Source organism: Ranitomeya imitator, chromosome 2, assembly GCF_032444005.1.
Source record: "Ranitomeya imitator isolate aRanImi1 chromosome 2, aRanImi1.pri, whole genome shotgun sequence".
Lineage (NCBI taxonomy): Eukaryota > Metazoa > Chordata > Amphibia > Anura > Dendrobatidae > Ranitomeya > Ranitomeya imitator.
The window spans coordinates 746388394-746399948 of record NC_091283.1 but is presented as its reverse complement, the minus strand read 5'-3'; positions in this window follow the sequence as shown (position 1 = coordinate 746399948).

Below are 11555 nucleotides of genomic sequence, written 5' to 3'. Positions count from 1 at the left end.
CATATGTTTAGGATCGTTGTCCTGCTGGAATGTAAGGATCGGGGGCCAGGGCAGTAGTCATGGCTGACAGTAATCCCTGTATCACCCGCTGGCCCCATCCCTTTAAAGTACCTCAGTGCTGTTCCTCTACGCCATCAGGGTTTTCCTGTTACGGGGCTGTTACCTCTGCAGACGGTTCCAAGAATAGAGTCACAGTCCGTTTTCAGTTCAACATGTTTACTCAGCAACTTGTCATCCAGGGCACACACTGTTACAGCATCAGGCACCGGTGTTTCTGACTCTTGCCTGTTGCTACGCCTGCGTTCGGGATGGCCAGTATTTCTGCCTTACATGGGGGTTTTCCCTGCCACTTCTCCCCAGTCCTGAGAATAGCGGCCCATGCAAAAACCTGCACATCTTGGTGCACTTTCTCCCACTTTGCTCAGCTTCCTTCTGTCCAGCAGCTGCAGTCCCACTTATGCTGCACTGCTAATTTTGTAGCTGCTATACTCTCTGTTCTTTGTTCTGGCCCCCTGGATACTACTGCTGGGCCCACTCTTCCTAGAAGAACAATGCGGGGCACGATGTGCCCTGGGCTAGCCAGCCCTCTGTGAGCTGTGTGGGCGCCCAGGCCCCAACTGAACTCAAACAGGAAGACCTAACTGTCTTATCCCCATCGTGCCCCTCCTATTTTAACTATTCCCTATGCTATCCCTAAACCTAAGCCTATGATGCCCCATCTAGTGGCCAACTAGGGATACTACTCCCCTAACACTAAACTGGCCCGGGGCACTTACGTTCCCTAACAACAGTACATGTGCAATTATGGCAAAACATATTATACGTTAGACAAATATATAAATGCAGAGTAATACGCTTTATGCGTAGCAGTACTCGAAATGAATAGTGATAATACATTAAGCAATTTAGCAGTATCACGTGGTACATGAACAGAAGTTGGGGGAGAAAAAGGAACAATACTTTTATCACATGCCCTACAGGAACACTCTATCATCCTTTTCATACCCATAGTACTAGAGTGTCTGAAGTAACTCAGCTTGTAGGATACTCACATAAGCTCCGCAACCATCAATCCTGGTCAAGTATCCAACACCTTTGGCTGTGAAACAGCCCCATATTATCAATCTTCCTTCACTGAACTTGCGAGTTCCTTCAATTTCTCGATCCATTAGCCCCCTTTTTCCTTGTTTCCCTTGATAACTTTGACCAAGGTTTCAAACCCTAATTAGCCTGTTAGGGCTATGGTTTGTTCACTATCATTGTTAGGAAAGGCCAGCAAACAGCAGCCATAGTTTCTTCTAAGCAGCTGCCTAGCACACTGAAAATGATGGAGACCCACAAAGCAGGAGAAGGCGATAAAAAGATAGCAAATAGTTTTCAAGTTGCCCTTTCCTCAGTTTGAAATATAATTAACAACTTCGTTATACCAAGAAACAGAAAGATGATCGGCACAGAGCTTCACTATAGCGCAATTGGAGATTCGCTTAAACGATCTGTTTCAGAAGGACAGATGAGGTCTCCCTTGCTGTGAGCTGCGGGTGGTGCTATGCAATCATCAGAGTTTTGTACAAGACCATATAATGAGAAGAAAAATGATGCAGCACTCACCCTTGCGCTTCTTCCAAGTGTGCTCTTTATTCAGCAAAACATACTATGCATAGTATGAACTGGCATACGCAGTGATCTGTGAGGGAGCGGGAGTGAGGAGAGACCGGACGACAGCTGTTTCGCGCTACGGCGCTTCTACAGGTCCATGCTCATGGACCTGTAGAAGCGCCGTAGCGCGAAACAGCTGTCGTCCGGTCTCTCCTCACTTCCGCTCCCTCACAGATCACTGCGTATGCCAGTTCATACTATGCATAGTATGTTTTGCTGAATAAAGAGCACACTTGGAAGAAGCGCAAGGGTGAGTGCTGCATCATTTTTCTTCTCATTATATGAAATATAATTAAGAAATGGCAGTTAACAGGAACAGCGGAGGTCAAGATAAGGTCTGGCAGACCATGCATAATGTCTGTGAGAGCTGCTCGTAGGATTGCTAGGAAGGCAAATCAGAATCCTTCTTGACTGCAGAAGACCTTCAGAAAGATTTTGCAGATTCTGGATTTGTGATACATTGTACTACTGTTCAGACTCACCTGCACAAATATGTCCTCCATGGAAGAGTCATCAGAAGACAACTTCTCCTGCGTCCTCAACATAAAATTCTGCATCAGAACTATGCAAAAGAACATCTAAACAAGCCTGATACATTTTGGAAACAAGTCCTGTGGACCAATGAGCTTAAAATAGAACGCTTTGGCCACAATGATCAAAGGTATGTGTGGAGAAAAAAGGGCACAGAATTTCAAGAAAAGAACATGTCACCAACCATTAAGCGTGGGAGTGGATCAATCACACTTTGGGGTTGTGTTGCAGTAAATGGCACATGCAACATTTCACGGGTAGCGGGATGAATGGATTCAATTAAATTTCATCTCATGAAATACAATATGTATCTATGTATTAGTGTGTGTATATATATGTGTGTGTATATATATATATATATATGTATATATATATATGCCAGGTCCCGCTGCTTCACATGTTCAGATCCCATGGCAGTTATGCAAGGGTGAGCCATGGTGAAGAGGTGGGATCTCAGGACTACTGGATGCTTCCTGTCCCCAGGGTCTGCACACTGCTATGCTGTAAGCTGGCCCTTCTGCCTCCTTCTTAACTTTTGACCTGATGGAAGAGATACAGACGTGTCCAAACTACAGAGGATGCACAGCATTACACACTCTTAAGTAATGCTGTACATGTCTGTGCACTTCATGGGGGGAGGGGTCTGCAGAATCAGGGGGCCCTATTTGTGGATGGGGGCCCTGGGCAATTACCCATTAATCCCCCCAACGCCGACTCTGGTTACCAAGTGTCTATCGTTGTCCTTGGACCACACTGCCATTATTATAATACTGTATTGATTCTCCAATAGGCAATTAAAATATTAGCTGCCTATTTGTTAACTGGAGTTCTCATAATTGTACAGAACCAAAAGTGAGCCCCTGATGCGCATTTTGTTGTCATCTACTATACAGTTTGACTTTTTTAATTGCATAGAACTCACAAAGTCATATTAGTTTATAATGATACTGATATCCAGAATGGAAAAGGTTGTCATTTTCTGTGTATCGACAGTGTTAAGAGTCTCTATAAAGCTGCAAAATTGTATAGTGAGTAACACTGCCTCACTCTCCCCAGGGGATTATGAAATTACATACAGTAATTTGAGCTCCCCCAATGCCTTCTACTGCATCTCTGGCTTAATACAATTTCACGTTAACGTAGGATGAATATATATCAGTGTGACTGCATATAAGACTAGTGATATTTTTAGAGTAAGGTTTTAGGTAAAAACACTGCAAGACTTGTTTTAGATAGTTATAATGCAAATACACTGTAGCATCAGTAATATATATGTTAAAGTGTAGCTATTTTAATGATATTTTAAACCTTTCTCTGATATAAATGTTATAAAGAGTTGAGGATATTTGAGAGTTTATATATATATGTATATTATACATATGTTACCATAGTATTCAGTTTTATTGTGTGTTGTTTTAGCTTCACATTTAACACTAAGGATTCAAAGCCCTTGTATTTATCATTTCTTCCACACTCAGAACTGTGGTGTATTATAAAAATTTTGAGTGGCAGGTTCATTTCAAGTATAAAGAATACAGTAAATATCTAATGAAGTTATTGGTAAACATTAGTAAATATTACTAATATATATATATATATATATATATATATTTTTTTTTTTTTTAATAAAGTGTGTACATTATATTTTTGGACTAATTTCACAGTTTCCAAAACCCCAGTATAAGCTACATACGCTTTCAAAAAAACAATTGAAAAGCAACAGTTTTTATTTGTTGACGATAGGTTGATGGCTCAGTAGCGCCCCACTGGTCTTTGTTTATTAGGCATGAAAAACGTGTAACTGAAGCTCGCATTGGGGCTGACGCCGTCCTAGAGGAAAGATTGGTTATGGGTGTGTATACCATGACTTGAAAAAAGCACTCAAGAATGCAAAGGGGATGGAGAAAGAACAGCAATGTTCACATGTACACATGTTCTTCGCCACCTTATGGCTTTTGGAGACCCTCAAAGTCAGTATTACATTCTGCAAGATGTAGAGGAGAGTGAGGGAGGAGAAGGAGGATTTAGGAGAGGAGCAGTTGTATGTAGGTGTAGGCATTAAAGTGGGAGACGAATTAGGCTACGTTCACATTTGCGTTGCGCGCCGGTGCGTCGGCGACGCAACGCACGACGTACAAAAAACGCGCGCAAAACACGCGCAAAAACGCTGCGTTTTGCGACGCGTGCGTCGTTTTTTGACGAAAATCGGACGCACGAAAAATGCAACTTGTTGCATTTTCTTGCGTCCGACGCTAGCGTCGGAAACGACGCACGTGTCGAAAAACGCGACCAAAAAAACGCACGCGTCCCTATGTTAAGCATAGGGGCGCGTCGCCGCTGCGTCGCCGACGCAACAGCGACGCACATTAGCGTAACGCTAATGTGAACGTACACTAACCTTCTATTTTCCATTCCAGGTACAATAATAGCATGGTGGTACATTAATTTCTCAAAAGTGTCCGAGGGGCCGTTTTACAAAACAAGGACGCCAGGTAGCATGTTGTTCATCGTACTGTGAGCATCCTGCATAGCCTAAATGTGCTACTATGGCTTGTAGTGTCTCCAGACTTGTCTCCCATCTGGCACATTTGGGACTTTTTTAATGGTCAATTGCAAAGGAGTTGCCAGCAGGGGATCTTGATGATGTGTTAACCTAAGTGCATTCAGTGTGACAAAACAGTCCTCAGGCAACCTTGATGTGTATTTTTGTAAATGGTGATTTTATATATATATATATATATATATATATATATATATATATATATATATATATAGAGTGTATCTATGTATCGAGCCACGCCCTCTCCGTCGAGTCTAGAATGCAGTTGCTCCTGTGAGGTATTACATCAAGGGAAAGGGAGGAGCCTCATGGATAGAGATGTGACGGGGAAAATGAGAGATGTCAGGGGGAAAATGAGAGAAGTGAGGTGCTGCTGCAGTATGAGGCTGTGTATAGAGAAGAGTGAGGTGCTGCAGGTGTCGGCTGTATATAGAGCCACATTCACACGTTCAGTATTTGGTCAGTTTTTTACCTCAGTATTTATAAGCCAAAACCAGGAGTGGGAGAAAATTACAGAAGTGATGTATCTCTAATATACTTTTCCTCTGATTGTTTTACTTCAAATTTTAGCTTACAAATACTGATGTAAAAATACTGACCAAATAACGTGTGAATGAGGTCTAATACAGGAGGAGATGACTTACAGGTATATACTATATACAGGGGAGAATACATGTGTATACTATATACAGGAGGAGATGACATACAGGTATCTATATAAATAATTGTCTAAGGGGTACTTCCGTCTGTTTGTCTGTCTGTCTGCAACAACTTCTGTAACAGAAATCCCGCGTCGCTGAAACAAAGACAGGCTTAGTCCGGCCACGAATTGGCCCCTCCCTACTCTCCTAAAGTCAGTGCCCCCTCCCTACTCCCCTCCAGTCAGTGCCAGTGTGTCGCCCCATCCCGGACCAACTTTTTACTATTGATGCTGCTTATGCAGCATCAATAATAAAGAGATATAATGTTAAAAATAATAAAAGAAAATAAAAAATCATGCTATTCTCACCTTCCGTCGCCTCCGCAGCTTTCCAGCTCCTCGCGATGCGGCCGGCAGCTTCCGTTCCCAGAGATGCATTGCGAAATTACCCAGATGACTTAGCGGTCTTGCGAGACTGCTAAGTCATCTGGGTAATTTTGCAATGCATCACTGTGAACGGAAGCTGGCGGTAGCATCGCGTGCATCGGCACAGCTTCGCTGGATGCCGGAGGGTGAGTATATAACTATTTTTTATTTTACTTTTTTTTAAAAACAGGGATATGGTGCCCATACTGCTATATACTACGTGGGTTGTGTTATATACTGCGTGGCCTGTGTTATATACTGTGTTGGCTTTGTTTTTCACTACGTGGGCTGTGTTATATACTGCGTAGGCTTGCTATATATTACGTGGGCTGTTATATACTACGTGGCTGCTATATACTGTGTGGGCTGTGCTATATACTGCATGGGCTGTGCTATATATTACGTGGGCTGTGTTATATACTACGTGGCTGCTATATACTACGTGGTTGCTATATACTACGTGGCTGTGCTATATACTACGTGGCTGTCTGTGTTATGTGGGCTGTGTTATATACTACGTGGCCTGTGTTATATATTACATGGGCTGTGCTATATATTACATGGACTGTGTTATATACTACGTGGCTGCGAATTCGCCCTTCCCTACTCCCTTCCAGTCAGTGCCCCCATAGCGGTTTAGCAGTCCGTTAAACGGACTGCGTTACACCGCGGCATTATACTGTTAATGCAGTCTGTTAACGCTGCTATTAACCCTGTGTGACCAACTTTTTACTATTGATGCTGCCTATGCAGCATCAATAGTAAAAAGATCTAATGTTAAAAATAATAAAAAAAATAAAAAATCATTATATTCTCACCTTCCGTCGCCTTTTCCGCTCCTTGCGACACTCCGGTCCCAAGAATGCATTGCGGCAATGACCGGAGATGATGTAGCGGTCTTGCGAGACTGCTACATCATCACGTGTTATTGCCGCAATGCATTCTTGGGACCGGAGCGTCGCGAGTAGCATCGCTAAATGCCTGGCCTGGATCCGAGGGCCGCCGGAAGGTGAGTGTGTGTGTGTGTGTGTATATATATATATACATATATATATATATATATATATTTGTTTTTTTATTTTAATTATTTTTTTAACACGGATATGGTGCCCACATTGCTACATACTACGTGGTCTGTGTTATATACTGCGTGGCCTGTGTTATATACTACGTCTCTGTGCTATATACTACGTCTCTGTGCTATATACTATGTGGGCTGTGCTATATACTATGTGGGCTGTGCTATATGCTATGTGGCTGTGCTATATACCACGTGGCTGTGTTATATACTGCGTGGGCTGTGTTATATACTGCGTGGGCTGTGCTATATACTACTATACATATTCTAGAATACCCGATGCGTTAGAATCGGGCCACCATCTAGTATACTATATACAGGGAAGATGACATTTTACCTCAGCATTTATAAGACAAAACCACGAGTGGGAGAAAAATACAGGTATATAATATACAGTACAGACCAAAAGTTTGTACACACCTTCTCATTTAAACACTTTTCTGTATTTTCATGACTATGAAAATTGTACATTCACACTGAAGGCATCAAAACTATGAATTAACACATGTGGAATTATATACTTAACAAAAAAGTGTGAAACAACTGAAAATATGTCTTATATTCTAGGTTCTTCAAAGTAGCCACCTTTTGCTTTGATGACTGCTTTGCACACTCTTAGCATTCTCTTGATGAGCTTCAAGAGGTAGTCACCGGGAATGGTCTTCCAACAATCTTGAAGGAGATGCTTAGCACTTGTTGGACCTTTTGCCTTCACTCTGCGGTCCAGCTCACCCCAAACCATCTCGATTGGGTTCAGGTCTGGTGACTGTGGAGGCCAGGTCATCTGGTGTAGCACCCCATCACTCTCCTTCTTGGTCAAATAGCCCTTACACAACCTGGAGGTGTGTTTGTGGTCATTGTCCTGTTGAAAAATAAATTATGGTAATGTAAAGAGGTTGGTTTCCCTGCTCCTTACCTGGAACCACTTAGACAGCCGGGTTGTTGGGGGGAAGACTTTCTGCCCTGGACAGAAGGGACCATGTGACTGCTGGGGCAGAGAGGAAGAGAGAGGGGTGTGGTCAGAAAAGAGCGGGAGAGCAGAGCAGATCGCGCGAGACAGAGGGGACAGCGCGCCAGAGAGAAAGCAGGCTGCAGCGCCACGCTCTCCGAGAAAGAGTGCTCCCCATGAGGGCACTGAGGCTGAGATACCAGCCGTAGTGAAGGCTGGATGTGAGAGTGTGGACTTGGAAGCCTCCATAATCAGAGAAGACGTATCCCCTGACAATGACCTGAGCCCCGGTGACTGCACTGACAAGCCAGGACCCCTGAGTGTGACAAGTAAACTGCTCAGTGTGTGTGTAGCATTGCTACTGCAGAAAGACTGCCAGGCTAATATACAGAGACTGTGCAGCAGAGTGGCTGTGTTACTTCCTGCTTCCAGCTTCACTGGGAGAAAAAACTGCAAAGACTTAACCCCGGAGTCTCCAGTTCCCAGGAGACAGAGGAGAGACTTCAGGATCTCAAGTACTGCTGGTGACTGTACCCACATTGGAATAAGGACCCTCCAGTTAGGACCTCCCTGGATTGATAAGTTGCAAGAACACTCTTTAACTATTTCGATTCCGCTTTACTGTTTGCTTTATCTCTATTAACCCCCTGTTTACTCCCTGCGAGGAGAATCTTACTCCTGTTAATAAATTCCCCTCAACAGTTGGTCTGTCTGTTCCACGGTGACATACTCAACCCTACACTCTATTACAGTCCAACTGCTGGAGGGGGGGCGGGAAGGAGGGAGGAGGGGGGCGGGCACTTGACCCTGGAGTTTTATAAAAAAAAGAAAAAAAAAAACCTAGCAGCGCAAATCCAGTTACCATATATACTCAAGTATAAGCCAACCCGAGTAGTATAAGCCGACCCCCCTAATTTTGCCACAAAAAACTGGGAAAACTTAATGACTCGAGTATAAGCCTAGGGTGGAAAATGCAGCAGCTACTGGTAAATTTCAAAAGTAAAATTAGATACCAATAAAAGTAAAATTAATTGAGACATCAGTAGGTTAAGTGTTTTTGAATATCCATATTGAATCAGGAGCCTCATATAATGCTCCATACAATTTGATGGGCCCCATTAGATGCTCAATATTAAAATATGCCCCATATAATCCTGCATAAAAGGTAATAAGGGCCCCATAAGATGCTCCATAGAGATATTTGCCCTATATAGTGCTGCACAAGCGTTATGGCCCCATAAGATGCTCCATACAGCCACTTGCCCCTTATAGTGCTGCACAAGTGTTATGGCCCCATAAGATGCTCCATACAGTCACTTGCCCATTATAGTGCTGCACAAGTGTTATGGCCCCATAAGATGATCCATACAGTCACTGCCCCTTATAGTGCTGCCCAAACATTATGGCCCCATACAGATGCTCCATACAGTCACTGCCCCATATAGTGCTGCACAAGTGTTATGGCCCCATAAGATGCTCCGTACAGCCACTTGCCCCTTATAGTGCTGCACAAGTGTTATGGCCCCATAAGATGCTCCGCACAGCCACTTGCCCCTTATAGTGCTGCACAAGAGTTATGGCCCCATAAGATGCTCCGCACAGCCACTTGCCCCTTATAGTGCTGCACAAGTGTTATGGCCCCATAAGATGCTCCGCACAGCCACTTGCCCCTTATAGTGCTGCACAAGTGTTATGGCCCCATAAGATGCTCCGTACAGCCACTTCCCCCTTATAGTGCTGCACAAGTGTTATGGCCCCCATAAGATGCTCCGCACAGCCACTTGCCCCTTATAGTGCTGCAGAAGAGTTATGGCCCCATAAGATGCTCCGTACAGCCACTTGCCCCTTATAGTGCTGCACAAGTGTTATGGTCCCATAAGATGCTCCATACAGCCACTTGCCCCATATAGTGCTGCACAAGTGTTACGGCCCCATAAGATGCTCCGTATAGTCAGTTGCCCCATATAATGTAGCACAAGTGTTATGGCCCCATAAGATGCTCCATACAGCCCCTTACCCCATATGGTGCTGCACAAGTGTTATGACCCCATAAGATGCTCCGTATAGTCACTTGCCTCATATAGTGCTGCACAAGTGTTATGGCCCCATAAGATGCTCCGTACAGCCACTTGCCCCATATAATGCTGCACAAGTGTTATGGCCCCATAAGATGCTCCGTACAGTCACTTGCCCCATATAGTGCTGCACAAGAGTTATGGCCCCATAAGATGCTCCGTACAGTCACTTGCCCCATATAGTGCTGCACAAGAGTTATGGCCCCATAAGATGCTCCGTACAGTCACTTGCCCCATATAGTGCTGCACAAGTGTTATTGCCCCATAAGATGCTCCGTATAGTCACTTGCCCCATATAATGCTGCACAAGTGTTATGGCCCCATAAGATGCTCCGTATAGTCACTTGCCCCATATGCTTTTGCTGCGATAAAAAAAAAAAAAATCACATACTCACCTCTCTTTGCTCAGGACCCGGCACTGGCAATATTTACCTGCTCCTCGTGTGACTCCGTCTTCGGCACTGACGTTCAGCAGAGGGCGCGCACTGACTACGTCACCGCGCCCTCTAACCTGAGCGTCACTGCCAGAGGATACTGAAGACGGAGTCGCACTGGAACGAGGAGAGGTAAATATCGCGCAGCGCTGCGCTCCCCCTCCCTGTATACCCACCTACTACTGGCACTGCGTCCCTGCTTCTTCCACCGCTGCATCTTCTTCCTGTATTGAGCGGTCACAGTTACCGCTCATTACAGAAATGAATATGCGGCTCCACCCCTATGGGAGGTGGAGCCGCATATTCATTTCTGTAATGAGCGGTACCATGTGACCGCTCAGTGCAGGAAGAATCTGCAGCGCTGGAAGAAGCAGGGACCTCCTGGGACCGCACCGGGAGTAAGAAAGTATAATACTACAGAATCTACCACCCTCTCTTCTGCCGCCTGAGCCAAAGAGCTCAAATCGCCTCATGGTAGCAGCGTCACTGGCCCCAGGTCTAGCATCTCCCTGGGAGCCATGTTAGTTAACCTGCCAAAATTCTCGGGGAGCGATGTCATGTTGTGGAGTTGGACGGAGCGCATCCAAGGGATGATACGGATGCATCCTATGATGCCGGCTCTTCAGGCGGAAATAGCTGTGATGGCCCTAGAGGGGGATGCGCGGGACTCTGTTATGCTCAGACCCCCCCAGGCGAGTGATACCCTGGACAAAGTATTACGTATACTTGAGGAGACGCATGGGAACCCACTGACGTAGGGGAGCTGCACATGCAACTGTTTCGCCAGGTACAAAGAGAGGGGGAGACCGTGACGCAATATATGAATGCCCTACAGGAACTTCATACTGCCATCATACGGAAGGACGGTGTAGGTGTGGGAGCAATTGACGTTGTGCTACGAGACCAACTGGTGACAAACTTGCGAGATGTGTTGATGAAACAGGCCCTGCGAGAGCGCATGCGCGTAAAGCCAAATATGACTTTCTCTGAGGTTGGGAGTGAGGCACGCGCGAGCAAGAGCAAGGGGTGGTAGTGCCAGTGGAGAAGGTATGGAGCGGGGAGGTAACCGCCCCTCAGTGGGTACAAGACTTGAAGAAGGAGGTTAAGCGGGTCCATGAGGAAGTGGCTGAATATAAGAAGAGTGCTCAGTGTGTGTGTAGCTTTGCTACTGCAGAAAGACTGCCAGGCTAATATACAGAGACTGTG